Source organism: Neophocaena asiaeorientalis, unplaced genomic scaffold, assembly GCF_003031525.2.
Source record: "Neophocaena asiaeorientalis asiaeorientalis breed wild unplaced genomic scaffold, Neophocaena_asiaeorientalis_V1.1 scaffold79, whole genome shotgun sequence".
Taxonomy (NCBI): domain Eukaryota; kingdom Metazoa; phylum Chordata; class Mammalia; order Artiodactyla; family Phocoenidae; genus Neophocaena; species Neophocaena asiaeorientalis.
The window spans coordinates 2,534,789-2,549,265 of NW_020175402.1; the positions used below are offsets into that span (position 1 = coordinate 2,534,789).

A 14,477-nucleotide genomic window follows, 5' to 3' on the forward strand; every position below is an offset into this window, starting at 1 on the left:
TTTTTTTTTTTTTTTAGCGGTACACGGGCCTCTCACTGTTGTGGCCTCTCCCGTTGCGGAGCACAGGCTCCGGACACGCAAGCTCAGCAGCCATGGCTCACGGGCCCAGCCGCTCCGCGGCATGTGGGATCTTCGCGGACCGGGGCACGAACCCGTGTCCCCTGCATTGGCAGGCGGACTCTCAACCACTGTGCCACCAGGGAAGCCCCAAGAATTGCCTTTTTTTTAACCTCGTTACCTTGTTACCAGGTAATCACTGTGACACTGAACCCAAAGGAGGTTAGCAAAGCCTTTACCCCAGCCTTCCTAGCAGGATTATTTACATCCAAACTGATCAATGGCTCTGCATTTTTAGTTGCAGTGTCTGCATGTTTTGCACCACCAGGTCCCAAGTCTTTATATTTTTCAGCATTACCTCCATAGTCAACAGCTAAATCAAGAAGCCAGCCAACTGCTACTTGGTGATCTTGAAAAACCAGTTCATGGCGCTGAGATACCTTTCAAAGAACTTGGGTCAGTCACTGCTGTGAACGTTTCTTAAATTATTTCTGTCTTTAATCTCATAGTGTCTGGTTTTCTGGTCTTCGAGCCAAACAATTGTTTCTAAATTCTGTTTCATCTTTGCACTGTAGTTGGCAGGATTGCGGTGGTCCCAGCTTCTGGCTGTGGTCCCCCAGGCTTCAGCCAGGAGAGGAGAGGGGAAGAGGAGTGGGTGATTCAGGCACCAGCAACGTGGTGAGAGCAGCCTGTTGGTTCTTTGACCTCCTCAACTCCAGTGACCTTCCCCTCTGTTCCACCTTAGGTACCCACCGTAACGGCCACAGCCTGGACCTTGCATCATTGTTTCTTAAATCTGGGACCACACCCTCTCATCCTTCCACATTTTTTTAACCCAGTTGCTCCCACAATACCTGTTCTTCAAATTTGTTAAAACTGCCAAGCCCCTGGCCTCTCCATTGTCTCCCTTTCTATTCAGTTCTAAGGTTCTAAGTTCCTTTCCTGCCCAGGAAAATCGAATGCCTTTACCACGTCTTTGCCAATCACTCCTCTTTTGCCCCACCGTCCTGTTATACCTGGATGCTGTTGGTGTTTGTGCCATAACAATGTCATGGTCTCTCTCTCAACTGGGACTTCACTGTTGCCTGGCAATCTTTCTGTACCTTCCTGATCAGCTTTCTCTTTCATACTTAATTATTTATTTATTTATTTTTAACATCTTTATTGGAGTATAATTGCTTTACAAGGGTGTGTTAGTTTCTGCTTTATAACAAAGGGAATCAGCTATACATGTTCATATATCCCCATATCTCCTCCCTCTTGCGTCTCCCTCCCACCATCCTATCCCACCCCTCTAGGTGGTCACTAAGCCCCGAGCTGATCTCCCTGTGCTATACGGCTGCTTCCCCAAAATATGGAACGCTTCACGAATCTGCTTCCCAAAAATATGGAACGCTTCATGAATTTGAGTGTCATCCTTGCGCAGGGGCCATGCTAATCTTCTCTGTATCGTTCCAATTTTAGTATATGTGCTGCTGAAGCGAGCATCTCTTTCATACTTTAAACCTTCCGCATTCTCCTCAAATGTCTTCCCTATAGAATAGAAGGGGATATAGAACTTTTCATGTGTTACTCTCTTGTTGTCCTGCCAACCCACAGCTGTATAGCAGAGGCTGCCCGAGCTCTGCCCATGTCCCCTTGGATTCCTTCGCTGTCTGGGGGCACACTAGCACCCCCATGTGCCTTCACTCCCCACAGCCAGCACCTGTGTCTCTTGTCTGAGGACTGCCCTCAGGCTGCCTGAATCGGGAGTATAAATACCCCTGCAAACTTGCCCGATGACTGGGATGACTGAGCTGTGAGAGCTCCCCGGGGGAATGCACCCAAGTCTGGGTGCTCTTCATGGCACTTTGCTGTCATGGCATTCGTGCTTGGCCCCCTTCCCTTCCTGCTTTCTTTTCCCGCTCCCCTTCAGGTCATTCCTGAGAATGCTTCCTCAAATAGGTCATTGCCCAGGAATCCTCATCTCACCTGCATCTGGCTTTTCCTCTTCTCATGGAGGAAGAGATGCTTTCCCTTTAATATGTCCCCAGGTATTAGCCCTCGCTCCCCTTCCTTGCCCTTCTGAGGTAGGAGGTAGATGGGCTCCTGGTCTGGAGAGCTCGTGTTTGTCAAGTGAACTAAAACTGAAGCTTTGTTTTCCCCCAGACACTCCAAGGACAAAGCTAGCGGCAGAAGCTGAGCTCTGCTGGAATAAAGAAGGAAGATGACCACTGCTGAGGTCAGGGAAACTTCCCCGACTGCAGAGGAGCAGGACGACTCCTTGGGGGTCAAAAAGGAGGGGGTGCCACCCCATAATAAGGGTGGACATACCGTCACAGGCCTCTGCTGTCAAAAAGTTGAGCACACATGTTGGGGAGGATCCTAGGCCCAGTCAGGTGTGAAAAAAGAAAAGATAATTGGTCCAAGGTAAACAAAGCCCCAGAAGGACTGCCCTATACAAGTGATTTAAATCACCTCTTTACTGTGCTCATTAGGAAGGAGGCCCACACCCTCTCTCTCTGGAAGTGTATTTCAGCCTTGCTTCAGTCAAACACTCTCTGTGTGCTCTCCCACCTGTTGTGCTGTGTCTCCAATAATAAACTTTGTACTCCTTTGTACAGTTTCTGCCTCCTTAAAACATTCTTGCTTTCAAACCGGGGCAAGAGCCAGGGCCACTTTACTTCCAGCCTCTAGCCCCTGGTGGTCTACTGGTTAAGATTCCTGGTTTTCATCCAGGCTACCCAGGTTCAATTCCTGGGCAGGGAACTAATCTCTCTCTTTGGGACTGCTCACTGCTGTCTGGAAGTCCTAGATCAGGGTGTGGTGGTGTTGGCTCCTTCTGAGGCCTGTGAGGAAAAAACCTGTTCCCTCCGTCTCTCCTAGCTTCTAATGGTTTTCTGGCAATCTTTGATGTTTCTTGGCTTGCTGCCTTTATCTTTACATGGCATTCTCTCTGTGTCCAAATTTCCCCATTTTAGAGGGACACCAGACATGTTGGATTAGGGCCAATTTTTATGATCTCTTTTTACCTTGATTACCGGTGGAAAGACCCTATCTCCAAGTAAAGGCACATTCTGAGGTAATGGAGAGGAGGATATCAACATATAAATTTTGGTGAGACACAGTTCAAACCGTAATACCACCTCTATGCTCCCAAGCCCAGGTAGTCATCATCTACCAGATTGCTCCACTTGAATGCCCCACATAGCTATGTTTTCTGGATTCTCAGTACTTTTTGCTCTGTTTGGGGGAAATTCCAGCCTCATCGGTCCCTTTTCCTCAGAAAGGTGTTTCCCAGTCTCTTTTGTGGTCAGGCTTAGGCCCTGTGAGCCATTCTCCACCAATGGGACTCGCCCATATGAAACTTTGATTCAGAATGGCACAATCTGAGGAAGGAGGCTTGGCGTGGAAACCATTTTCCTGGCAGCGGCAGAGGTGAATTGCTTTCAGGGATACAGCATTTTCAAGTTGAGCTGAGCTCTTGATGCACAAGTGATAGCATCACTGGTGTAGCGGTGGTTATAGTCAAATGGAGATTCTGGTCGAAATGCAGATGGCGGCATTAGCACATCATGGTGGCAACTGCAGTAGCAGGAGCAGCGGTTTCTTCATCAGGCCAGGTTTTCGGTTTTCAGTCCTTTTCTTGGAAGCTTAATCTTGAGCCAGTTTCTTCAGTTTCACACAGATTCTGTGGGCTATTGAGATTATTTTAAATACATTTATTTTCTCTGTAATCAGCCAGGATCAGCTTCTGTTGCTTACAATTAAGAACCCTGATGCATGTAGACTTTCGTATTTTAAGGTGGTTTCTGGATGTCACAGGCCCTAGTCTGTGGGATTGACTGAGTGGAGGAGAATGGTAGTTAATGAGGTCCCAACGGCTGCAGCCTGGAAAGCTGGTGAGCTTTGTTACGCAGTGGCATCCGATCAAACTGTTTTTTGCTACATGTTGGGTCAGAGCCATGCCAATCAGGGCTAGCGGAAATGGTAGAAAACATTTAGAAGGTTGCTGTGTACTGATTTCCTGCCCCTTTTGGCAAAGTCCTCCAAAAGACATTTTCCATTAAGGAGTATGTGCCAGTTCAAGGGAGTAGGTCTACCAGCAAAGAGGGCATCGGGCGTTTCCTCCCCACTCCAGCCCTCCCCCATCTTTCATTTTGAATTGTCTCAAGACAAAGACCTTTAAGCGAGAAGTAGGTTGGCAGAATACAGAGGTAAAAAATCAAGTCTTCAGACTTCAATCTATAGGGGAGGCAGAATTGCATCTCTATTCTTGCAGGGTCCCTGGCTGGGCCTGAGAATTAAATTGACTAAGATTAATAGGAGAAAAGCATATGGATTTTTGTGTGGACATTTTCCATAGGAAAATGAAGACCACAAAGAGGAACAACTGTGGAAAAGTAAAACATATGGGGAGACCTAGGTAGGATGAGTTGTTTTAAAAAGGTCTGTTTGTAAGATTTCTCCTGCTTCCACCCCCCATCTCTGGTGGTAAGAATGTGTCTTTCCTCCTGGCATCTTGCACTAGGGAGTTATTTATCTCCTGCTTTCAGGAAGAAAAGTGCAGTGGGTACGGGGTGGGCACAGGTGGTCAGAGTGTCCTTCCTGTACCTGCTGCTTTTCAAATGTCTTTAGCTCAAAATAATCCTTATGGCAAAGTAGCATATTTGGGGTTGGCATATTCTGCCAATTTTCAGCTCTGGAAAAGAGCTGGGCAAGATCTTTTGATGAGGGTTATTCATAGAACTGAAACAAATAGAGGAAGCCTGCTAAGATCTTGAAGGTTTGGATTATCAAAGAATCCCCCAGGCTGTTCAGTACAGCCTGTGAAACCCCTAAGGCATTGATGGGACCTGATCTATGTGAGCAGCAGTGTCTGCTGAAGCTTGACAGCCTCCAGGAAGGGTATTCTTCCCAGTGCCCGAATCAGGTGCAGTTGCAGGGATAGGGATAGAGTAGTATAAATAAATGTATTTTAACAAAAAATTCCACGAGGGGACTAAAGACAGAGAGGGAAATTTAAGGGAGTTTGGGAGACTGTTGAAGGCTAATTACCACTCAAGAAAAGAATCCAGTTACCTAGTAACAATCTATGCTACCTCGAAGGAAGACCAGGCACATTCAAGCACCAGGCACACTCAAGCCACAAACCTGAAACACAGGACAATAGATATGGGGTCTGAATCTTGTTACATGAAGTCAGGAAGTTAATGGTCCTTGAAGAGTAGCACTTCTGCCTGTAGCCAACATAGGAATAGAGGTGAAAGGGGAAAAAAACTAAGTGAAAGGAGACATTATACTGAAACCTGAGATGAATTACCAGATTTTAGTATATGTTACCACCCTTCTGCTAATATACATATGATTTAAATGGTGCCATGGCAGTCCTGGTTAGACCATATAGGGTTTAAGGAGGAACTAATGACATAAGCCTTGATATCTACACCCAAATGAGGAAGAAGGTGGTCTTCTCCCCCTCCCCACTTTTCTTTTGCTTATAAAAATAAAGTCCTCTCAGTCCTCGGGGTAGAGCCTTCTCGCCTGCCCGCTTGTATCTCTCACAAGCGTCTCGTGCTAATAAACTTACTCTTTGCCTGCTGCTTTGCCTTTTGCTGAATTCTTTCTGCTCTGAGACAAAGAACCTGAGCTTCAGTAAGACCAGACACCAGGTGAGTGGTTTCAAGTAAAAGACAGTGGGGGGACTTCCCTGGTGGCGCAGTGGTTAAGAATCCGCCTGCCAATTCAGGGGACATGGGTTTGAGCCCTGGTTTGGGAAGATCCCACGTGCCGTGGAGCACCTAAGCCCGTGCGCCACAACTACTGAGCCCACGTGACACAGCTACTGAAGCCCACACGCCTAGAGCCCGTGCTCTGCAACAAAGAGAAGCCACCGCAATAAGAAGCCCGCGCACCGCAACAAAGAGTAGCTTCCGCTTGCGCAACTAGAGAAAGCCAGTGCACAGCAACCAAGACCCAACGCAGCCAAAGATAAGTAAATAAATAAATGTATTAAAAAAAAAAAAAAAGACAGTGGGTTCAAGTTCCCTCTTAAGTCAGGGATCATGGGTTCAAGTCCCAATCTGAGTTTTGACTGGGTTCAAGTGCCATCTGAAAAGTGCTATCTGGTTTCAGTACGGAATAGCAAACAAGGAAAATCCTTCCAGAGGCCAGAACGAGGGCTGCTAAGGAGCTAACCAAGGAGTTCCACTGCCAGGACAGTGAATGCTCACTGTTTCTGCCCAGTGGGATTGTATGAGCACCATGGACCAGTGGCAGCTGGGTGTTTGCCATGCTCCCCTCTTCCCAAAGAGGTTTTAAAATGTGATCAATCAATCAATCACTTGTATAAGTGATCACTTAAGTTATACCTATCTCTATTTATATCTATATCTACATCTGTAACTGTATTTATAACTCACTACTGTTGGGGAGAGAAACTAGTCTTTCAGCTTTAAGCTTATGGATCCTTGCTCAAGGGAAGCAACATCTCGACTCTCGGTGACGAGATGGAACTTTGCAGCTGTATTTCTTGGGGAGGGGTAAGTGCTTTTTATTTATGGGAAGAAGGATGTGTTTGAATGTTGGCTAGCCAAAAGGGTGGACTGTGGCAGAAACTGCTGGTTTTCTACCTCAAATCTACTCTCTCTTTATCTCTTTTTAACAGAGCCCTGATTGTGTTCAGGGTGGCAATGTGCCAGCTAAAAGTACTGTCTGCTTCAGTCTCCTTTGCAGGCAGAGGTGGCCAGATGACACACAGACTTAGGGTTTCTGGGACGTTTTTGCTTTTCTAACAGTTTCCTCGTGTTTTCACCTCCTTCGTCTTCTGCTGGTCTGGAATGTAGTTGCTGGAGTTGGAATAGCCTGTAGGTGACCAGGACACACAGGCAGGAGGGTGAAGCCCTACATGGTAATGTTGGCAACTGGAAAGACAGAAGGAGCATGGCTTCCTGATGGCAATGGGGTACAACTGTACCAGCTCTGGACTGCGTACCTCTGGTCTTGTTATATGGGAAAAGGAAACCCCCATAGCCTTGGGTTTTTGTTTTTTTGCTTGGGAACACATTTTTAAATTGATACACATCCAAAATGAAACTCATCACTTTCTCCCTGAAATCCACTTCCCTTCCTGTGTTCCCTACATGGTTCCCTTGACCACCATCTACTCAGAAATCAACATGCAACCCTTAACTTCTAACCTTTATTTGCCCCTCCCCCAATACCTAATAAATTTATTAGTTTTATTGATTCAATTTTTAAATCTCTCCCTATTACAAGTTGAATTGTGTCCCCCTAAAAGCTGTGTTAAACTTCTAGTCCTGGGCTTCCCTGGTGGCGCAGCGGTTGAGAGTCCACCTGCCGATGCTGGGGACATGGGTTTGTGCCCCGGTCCGGGAAGATCCCACATGCCGCGGAGCAGCTGGGCCTGTGAGCCATGGCCGCTGAGCCTTCGCATCCGGAGCCTGTGCTCCGCAACGGGAGAGGCCACAGCAGTGAGAGGCCCGCGTACCGCAAACCCTCCCCTACAAAACTCCTAGTCCCCAGAACCTCAGAATGGGACCTTATTTGGAAATAAGTTCGTTGCATATGTAATTAGTTAAGATGAGATCATGCTGAAGCAGGGTAGATCCTTAATCCAATACAACTGGTGTCTATAGAATACGATGTGAAGAGACAAAGACCCACAGGGAGAACACAGAGGCAGAAATTGGAGAGATACAGCTGCAAGCCAAGGAACACAAGGATTGATGGCCCCACCAGATGCTAGGGCGAAGGAAGGAGGATTCTACCCAGAGTCTCAGAGGGAGCTCAGCCCTGCTGACACCATGATTTTGGACTTCTAGCTTCCAGAACTGTGAGAGAATACATTTCTGTTATTTAAGCCGCCAAATTTGTGGTACTGAGACAGGCTGGGACCTGGGACCCTTTGCTGGGACCTGGGATACTTGTGCTGCTGTGCTGCAATGCTTGCACCTGACACACCTCTCCTTGAGCAACAAAATACAAAGAAACTATATGGGACTCAAAATAACTGCCTGCATGGGCAGTTGGGACAAATTCTGGACCCAAGAGATACAAAGAGACCGAAAAACCCAAATGCCACTTTTGAAGAGCCTGGAGAAAAAACAGGGTGTCGGGAGCAAAAGCAGCACATGCCCCCTGCACACAACACCACCTAAGCCACCCCTCTGGCCCGACCTCTGGCTGCGTCCCTACCCTCACCCCATATAAGAAGCAAGCTCTCCACCCCCTCGGTGACGGTTGGTGACGGACCAAGCAAGGGAACCTGTTTTTGTTCTCACTCCCCACTGCTGCAGCAGAGGAGCCAACAAAACCATGCCTGAATTTCTTGTCTGGCCTCTAGACAATTTCTACTGCTTGGGGAAGGCCAAGAACCCTGTTCGGTAACAGTACTTTGTTACAGCAGCCTCAGGGTACTTATACACGCCCTAATGCATTCACACTCTACCAAGTCACCAGACTCTTGTTTTGCTGCAAGAGCCTCAGAACTGGTCCCCCAGCTTCCAGTGTTGCTTCCTTTCCATTCCTGCCCAACATAACAGCCTGAATGAGCTCTGTAGCGTTCAAATTACTCACCTGTTTACACACGTTTCAATGGTTTCCCGGTACTCTAAAGATAAATTCTGAACTCCCTTACCTGATACAAAAGGCCCTGTGTGCCTTTCCGGCATCAGCTAGTCCCATGCTTTTCAGCTACTTTCCGTGCCTGCAAAATTCCCCCAGTGTTCCTACCCTGTTTGATTTCTGGGCTTTAATTCCCATTAGATGTCTCTTCTCCCGAGAAGCCATCCTCTACTCTCCCAACACTGGTAGTGCCCCTGCTCTGTGCTCCCTTAAAGCCTGGTTCTTCCTTCATCAGAGCGTGGATCCTACTTGTTACGACGTTCGCCTGCTTGTCTATCTCCCTCCCTAGTCTGCAAACTCCCGGGAGCAGGGACTGTGTCTTCCCCCGCATGATAGCTTCGGTGACCAGCAGTGACTGCCCCATTTCTGGTGCTCAATGTATTGGATTGAGGGGAGCAGAGGGCTGCCTGCTTTTATTTCTTTCCCCTGAGTTTCAGATTTTGAAAGATTTTAACCAGTAAACACAATTTATTCCTTAAGTTAACCTATTGGGTCTTATCAGGGGATTCATGCATGGTTTTCTTTTCTTTCTTTCATTCTTTTTAATATTGAAGATTGCCTGAAGAACTTCTAAACTGTTTTCTTTTTGAGGAATAACTTGGGAGCCTAACGATACTTTTTTTTTTTTTAACATCTTTATTGGAGTATAATTGCTTTACAATGGTGTGTTAGTTTCTGCTTTATAACAGTGAATCAGTTATACATATACATATGTTCCCATATCTCTTCCCTCTTGCGTCTCCCTCCCTCCCACCCTCCCTATCCCACCCCTCTAGGTGGTTACAAACACCTAGCTGATCTCCCTGTGCTATGCGGCTACTTCCCACTAGCTATCTATTTTACATTTGGTAGTGTATATATGTCCATGCCACTCTCTCACGTTGTCACAGCTTACCCTTCCCCCTCCCAATATCCTCAAGTCCATTCTCTAGTAGGTCTGTGTCTTTATTCCCGTCTTACCCTTAGGTACTTCATGACCTTTTTTTTTTTTTTTCTTAGATTCCATATATATGTGTTAACATACGGTATTTGTTTTTCTCTTTCTGACTTACTTCACTCTCTGTGACAGACTCTAGGTCCATCCACCTCAGTACAAATAACTCAATTTCATTTCTTTTTATGGCTGAGTAATATTCCCTTGTATGTATGTGCCACATCTTCTTTATCCATTCATCTGTTGATGGACACTTAGGTTGCTTCCATGTCCTGGCTATTGTAAATAGAGCTGCAATGAACATTTTGGTACATGACTCTTTTTGAATTATGGTTTTCTCAGGGTATATGCCCAGTAGTGGGATTGCTGGGTCGCAATACTGGTTTTTGAATCTAGTCAATCTCCCTCCATTTAACAGAAAAGGGAACTGAGGCCCCGAGAGGTGAGACGACTTACCTGAGGTTGAAGTGCGTTAGTCATATCACCTGGTTAAGACTCAAGTTTTCTGACTTCTATCCAGGATTCTCTCTGCTCTTTCACAATAGCTAAGCCAGTTGTGTGTTGGTACAATGTTTAACAACCGGCTCTCTAGGGGAAACAAAAAAGAGCCTCGGTTTAAAGCATTTGTCGGTTTCTGCCGAGTAAATGCTTTCATCTTGGCTAATTTCAAGCTACCTCTGTGAAGTCACTGAACAGGAGAATTGGTTCAAGCAGGCCCCAAACTCCACACTCTCTGCTTTCTTAAAGGTTTGTAGTTGGAGGTTTCAGCCCCTCGGAAAGTGGCCGTTGCCAGAACATGATAAATTCTGGCAATGAAGTGATGTAAACGGCTATAGATAAAAGTACCAGATCCCAAAGGAATGACCTGCTGAAAATATGACAAGATGGAAAACTCATATGAATAGAAAGTGCTGTTCATTGTCATGTGTTGGAACCAAAAGCCAGTGATAACCTCTGCAAACACGAGTTAAATGAAATAGAAATACAAGTCCCGAAACAGTCCCATCTCCCCTCGGTAGCTTTTCTGATTTATCTCAGGCAGAAATAATTCCTCCTTTCTTAGTAGTTCCCATATATTTATAATAAGTTGCTTTTTTTTTTTTAAGAATTGCCAACAGAATGTATCCAAAGTCCCTAGCTTGGCAAAGAGGCCTTTTACCAAATGAATTTTCAAAGGAGGTGGGGTGGGGCGGCAGGAGGAACACAGGCTGTGGGGCTTGTCCGCTCTGGGTTCAACTCCTGTCACACTACTTAATGCTCTGCGGCCTCAGGCCAGTGTCCTGACCTCAGTTTGTTCATTCTTGGATACATTCCTTGTAAGGTTGACACAGGATGAAACAATATAAGACATGTCAGGTGCCTAACACGCCACCTGGCACAGTCTAAGAAGGCAAGAAATACCTGTTCTCTCCTTGGACAGGTTAAACATTTCCTGCCTGTACAAACCGTCTGTACATTAAAAAAATTTTTTTTAATTAATTAATTAATTTTAGTTTTTTGGCTGCATTGGGTGTTCGTTGCTGGTGCGTGTTCAGGGCTTCCTCTAGCTGCGGTGAGCAGGGGCTACTATTTGTCGCGGTTCATGGGCTTCTCACTGCGGTGGCTTCTCTTGTTGCAGAGCACGGGCTCTAGGTGTGCGGGCTTCGGTAGTTGTGACACAGGGGCTTGTAGTTGTGGCTTGCGGGCCTAGAGTGCAGGCCCAGTAGTTGTGGCACACGGGGTTAGTTACTCTGCAGCATGTGGGATCTTCCCAGACCAGGGCTCGAGTCCGTGTCCCCTGCATTAGCAGATTAATTTTTAACCAGTGCACCACCAGGGAAGTCCTCGTCTGTACATTTTTAAGACCTTGTTTTCCTATGAATTAATTAGTTCATTTGCTCAGTCTCCTAACAAATATTTAGAGAGAGAGAAATACCTCTGTGCATCAAATCTCTGATTACATTGTCTTTAATATCTAGTGGTTTTGCAGAACATGGACCCAGGTAAGTTCTTGGACTCGGGTCAGGGTAGCAAGTAAGAACCCAGGAAAGTTGTTTTTAAATGTGGACCAAAGTGCAGAAGGGCAGTAATGAGGAACCTGCTCACGATTAAGCCTCACTAAATGAAGACTCTAACTGTGAGTTGCCGTAGTGGAACCCCACTAAGGGCTGGGCACCTACCTCACAGCCTTAAACCCACTCCTTTAACCCTCCCATTAACCCCACAGTGGTAGAATTATCCCCATTTTGCTGATGAGAAAGCTGATGTACAGAGAAGTCCACGCTCTGTCATGTTCCTTGTGCACTTCTACTATGTGCCAGGCACTGTTCTAGGCATTTGTGTGAGAGCATGGACAGACGAAAATCCCCGCCCTTGTGGAACTGACACGAACAAGACAACAAACAAGATGAGTAAGTGAAACATCTCATATGTCAGGTGGTGCTAAGTGCCATGAAGAGAAATAAAGCAGAGCAGGCGTTTGGGGCAGGGGAGGCTGCAGTTTGATGTAAGGTTACCTGGAAAGGTTTCAGGGAGAAGGTGACCTCCGGGCAAAGAGGGGAGGGAGTGGGCCAAGTAGATAACTGGCTCAGAAACTTGCCTGAGGTTACTAGGAAGTATCACTGGGCACTGGAAGGGCTGTTTGTCAGGCTCTAAAGCCAGGGCTCTCATTTCATCAGGCCTCTTTTTTCAAAAAGCAGCTCTGCTGTTCTCCAAGCAGGGTGTGTGTACAAGTCTGTCCATCTGTCTGTCTGTGAACAGTGTTATATTTTCCTGGGGCTGATCCTGTGGGGGCCCAAGCTTCCCTGACAGCTCCCAGGGCCTCAGGCCTCACATTATTGGTTTTCATGGAAACTTGGCAACTTTCTCCCCCCACCCCACCCTTTGCCCTGCACCACATTCCAATGGCTTTATTTGTGTGCCTTGGAGGCTGGCCAGGGCTAGGCCTGGGACAGGTTGCCATGGTGATCTCCCACTCCTTTCAGATAGAACTTCTCAAGGATGTTGCCTTTGGGCCTGAAATAGTTCAGGCCTGCTCTCCGCCACTGCAGGAAGAGCTGAGTTAGGAAACCCCTTTCAATCAGCTTTTGAACTTGCACAAACCCAACCCTGGGTGAGAAAGACTTCTGGGGGGGTGTTCTCTAGGGCACCCCAGATTTGGGATTGGGAATGGTTTTCCTTGGGCTACTGGAATAACTACTATCAGTTGTTACATACCAGGTGCTGTATTCAGAGACCTGAGACCTGCAGAAACAGAACAGTTTTTTAAAAGCTCAACTTTACTGATAAATCTGCATCCAATAAAATGTACCCATTTTAAGTGCACAGTTCAATGAGATTTGACAATGTATATACACTTGGGTAATGACCACTACAATTAAGATATAAAACTTTTCCATCACCCCCACAAAGTTTCTTCCTGCTGCTTTGCAGTTATCCTCCCACCTCCCCAACCCCTGGGCCCAGGCAGCCACTGATCTGCTGTCTGTCACCATGGATTCATTTTGCCTTTTCTAGAAGTTCATGTAAATAGAACCATCTAATATGTGCACTTTCGTGGCATGTGTCTTTTGTTCAGCATGACGTTTTTGAGATTCATCTGTGTGGTTGCCTGTTTATTCCTTTTTATTGCTGGTGCTATTGTATGGAGTGACTGTAACAGAGAACAAGCCTGACTCCATATTGGATCTAGTCCTTTAGCGCTAACCCTTGAGCTCTGTTGCCTGTGCTGAGTCATGCTGACTCTGCACCTTTGTGAAAGAATGTTGCCTGTAGCCTGAAATATACAAGATAGCCCATCCTCAAGGCTCTGACCTTTAAATGTGTAACACTTTTCCATTCTTATAAACATGAAAAGTTGCAGAACAGAGAATAACATTTGTTTTGTGGGAGGTTTATAGGAACACCGTGACCTGACCTACAGGGACAGCTGCAGGAACAAAGGGTTCGAGCACCAAGAAGTTCACAGCAACCAGCTACCTCCTCCCCCCCACGCCCCCAGCCCACCCTCCCCTTTTAGTATAAAATAAGCCTGAATTCTAACTTGGGTAAGCTGGTTCTTTGGGACACTAGACTTCTTGGTCTCCTGGCTTTCTGAGTAAATTCACTCTTCCTTGTCCCAACAGCTCGTCTCTTGACTTGCTGGCCTGTTGTGTGGTGGGCAGTACAAGCTTGGACTCCATAACGTGACCACAGCTCGTCCATTCTCTTGCGGATAGACATCTGTGTTGTTTTCCGTCTTTAGTTATTGCAACTAAAGTTGTTATGTACATTTGTGTATAAATCTTGTGTGAACATGTACTTTAACCTCTTCTGGGTAACACCAGGGGTGGAATGGCTGGGTCATGTGGTAAATACTGTTTAACTTTAGAAGAAACCGCCACATAGCATGTTTTGAGGTAGCACTGACCGGGTGCAATTGGTTTTTGCTCACAGGGACTAGAACTAGTGCAACTGAGCTCCCCTAAAACCGAGTTCCCATGCTGGGTTTATGATTAACCTCTCAGTTCAAAACTGTATTCCCTTTATTATCCCACCCCAGGCCCCTCAGGATTGAGGAGTATCAAAGAAAAGCAGGGATTGAAACTGAGCAGGATTCTGTGGGGCCTTCCCAGGTGCAAAAGCCCCTCTGTGTCCCCTGTTTCTTGATTGTAGAAAAAGGCTTTAGTCTCCTAGGACTTCCCTGAGTTCCAAAGAACAGAATCAAGCAATTACTAATTAGGGAGGTGAGGGAATGCAGAAAAAAAGGAAAAGCAGTCTAGAAACAATAGTTCAGTGGATAAAACAGAGTCCTAGTTCTTCCTCAAGGGATATAGATAACGATCTGATGCATATTTTTGAGTTGTTCTTCAGATACTGAGACACACACCCCCACCCACCCCCC

The 14,477-nt window shown here is 46.3% G+C and overlaps 1 non-coding gene and 1 pseudogene across 1 annotated transcript; both read right to left on the reverse strand.

Annotated features, from left to right (window-relative positions):
* Nucleotides 1-14,477, reverse strand: part of LOC112414383 (RNA transcription, translation and transport factor protein-like) — a 29,415-nt pseudogene that overhangs the window by 462 nt on the left and 14,476 nt on the right.
* LOC112414449 (U6 spliceosomal RNA) lies at nt 1,439-1,545 on the reverse strand. The gene has a single exon (XR_003006144.1). It is a non-coding gene; the product is annotated as a U6 spliceosomal RNA (small nuclear RNA).